Source organism: Drosophila gunungcola, unplaced genomic scaffold (genome assembly GCF_025200985.1).
Source record: "Drosophila gunungcola strain Sukarami unplaced genomic scaffold, Dgunungcola_SK_2 000108F, whole genome shotgun sequence".
Classification (NCBI taxonomy): domain Eukaryota; kingdom Metazoa; phylum Arthropoda; class Insecta; order Diptera; family Drosophilidae; genus Drosophila; species Drosophila gunungcola.
The window spans coordinates 72,843-75,564 of record NW_026453270.1 but is presented as its reverse complement, the minus strand read 5'-3'; positions in this window follow the sequence as shown (position 1 = coordinate 75,564).

The window sequence follows — 2,722 nt, the reverse complement described above, 5'->3', positions numbered from 1 at the left end:
ATATTGTGAGGTTTTATAGGTGATTTATATGAATAGATTTATATGCAACATTTTAGCTTTTTTTACTTTTTTTTAAACGTTTTTAAAACAAATAAATTTATTTGCCAACCAAAAGTCATTCAATTCAATTCGAATTGCGAGTAAGTGGTCTTGCAGTGTACCACACATGTACACCATTATATTAATATTGCTGCAAAAGCGGCATTTGCATGCGATTAGGCGAGCATATTATGCACATGCATATGCATTCGCATTTGCATATGTGCAAAAAAAGCAAAAAGGCAAGAACTCCTCGTGCAAATGCAATAACAAATGCGATTATTAAGCACTTCGTACCTGGCACTTGCAGCTTATCGCCGTAACTGTAAACGGCGGCCAAGGGTTAAGGGGGCTGGGGGGGTTATCCCGCGCTCCACAAATGAGAGCAGGCGCCATGCCAACGCTCCATAAAAGCCACGTGCATGTCTAATTAACAGATGTCCTCTCACGGCGGCCTTATCAACTGCACTGGCAGAAAATGAGGAGGAATTAAAAGCTTCTCGAAAGTAAAGCATCCGAATTTTGCCAATGGAAAGGTATTACTGCGATTATTTAATTATGACAAAATGCAAATACACTTTTCAAAATTTTCTTTAGGCTTGGGTATTTATTTGAAATGAACTATTAATATTCAATAATTTAAATAACTAAACGTTGGGATACATATATTTGTCGAAAATGTTTCCATTACAGATATATTTTTTTAAATATAACTTTAGTATGCATTTTTTCTCTACGTGCCAGTAAGGTGTCAAACTGTTGCGCTGTGAGAAATTTGTTTTGCCCCAGAATTTTTGTTTTGGCGTCCCACCGTCGCCACGTCCATCGAAGGGAGCGGTGGGCGGGGCTCGCCTGTGGTTCCCACATTTGAAATACTGATAAAGCGACTAAGACAAAGGGAAAAATGCAAGTAATGAGTCCGCAGTAAGGAGATACCCTAACACTGTTTTCGTAAACGTATTTCTGTAGAAAATGAGTGATGCGACTAAAAAATGCCCTTTAAATGATAAACTAATAACCATTTAAATGCAAGGCAAGCTATATAAAAAATGTTATAAAAAAGGCTGCATAAAATTAATTCATTAATTATTGTAGAAAAGAAATAGATCTAATAAAAATACATCTACGGTAGTTGTAGAAATAAATATTTCCTAAACTCTTAAAAAAATGCATGATACTTTGTTTAAGTCTGAAATTCTCAATGCTAGAACCATTATAAATGGGTGTCAGGAAAAACAAACAGAAATTTACGATACCTTCACCTTTTGTGTTGACATTTTACACCGGGGGAAAAGGGGGGTCGCAGCGAAGCTAATTTGCCAAATGCACACAGAAACGAAAAAAAAAAAATAGGGAAAATAGCAGGAAAAAAACAGAAAGCGAGCGATAGAGGGTGACAAAGTGCAGGGCAAAGTAGAATGCGAAATGAAATTACGTAAAAATGCTAAACAAACGCTGCAAATAGAAAATAGAAAATAGACGGCGGCGGTGGCGGCGGCAAAAACAAAAATATAAATATAAACAAAGGCGAAGACGAAGACGAAGCCAAGACATAATAATAATACTACGAACTGCAGCAAAAACAAGTATTGTAAACAAAAATCTAGAGGGTAGGGTGTATCAAATGTCAGAGAGCTGCAATCTTTATTGTGCTTTCGATTTGTCGAACAAAAAAATTATAAATAATAACAAACGGCGAAACATGAGTGTAAATTCTTAGAACTCTGATTATATTGAAAACCCGCATTTATAAATATATTTTATATTTTTGCATGAGTTATGGGAAATCGGTAATTGCAGATACGAAATGTTTTATTTTTGGACTTACTGCTTCCGAGTGTATGAGATCATGCATTCGTTTTATCGTGTTATATTGCAAAAAAACGTAATATTTAAAGTTAACGGGAAATTAAGTAAGGACCAGGATGGAAATCTACAAAATAGTTCAATCAATCAAGTAAGCACTCTCAATTATATAACCAACATAACCGACTGCTACTCTACAATTTACGTAGTCACCTATCACTCATCTTTATTAGTTCTTCTATCTAAAAACTTTATCTCTCCTGGATCTGTAAACTTATCTTAAATGTCGTATTAGTATTCTGACTGTTAAATTGCGACTATTACTCCATCAGAGTGCAGGTAACTAGCCGTACTTTTAACTATCGCTTAATTTAAAAGCTATCCAGGAAGTCGTGAACTGGGGACATATGTATCTTTCTTACGATTCCAGCGATACCTTAACATTTTGCAAATATTCTAGCACCTTTTTTTTATTTCTTTCAAAAATCCAGTTTCAAAAATGTAAGATTATGTATTCTTGTGTATGTTTGCCGTATCCCAGTTTTAGTTCCCGGAACTGATGAACTTCAGACATAATCCATTAACCATAGCAATAGCATCATAATCTTTGGCTCGACTTGAGGGCCAAGGGCACGATTTGCGAGTGTGCAAATTGTGTGCGTCACTCGCATATTTTAACGACGACAAAACCGTGCACATATTCTTTATTGGCACTTTAATTTTGCCGTTTTCAGAGTTTTTAGACTAACTTTACGACTGCGACTTGTTTTCCCATGTTTCACAGCATGTAAAGACGCGCCGAACTCATGCGGGTATTTAATTTTATAGAGAGCTTTTTACAAATAAAATACAATAAAATAAAATAAATTTTAACTGC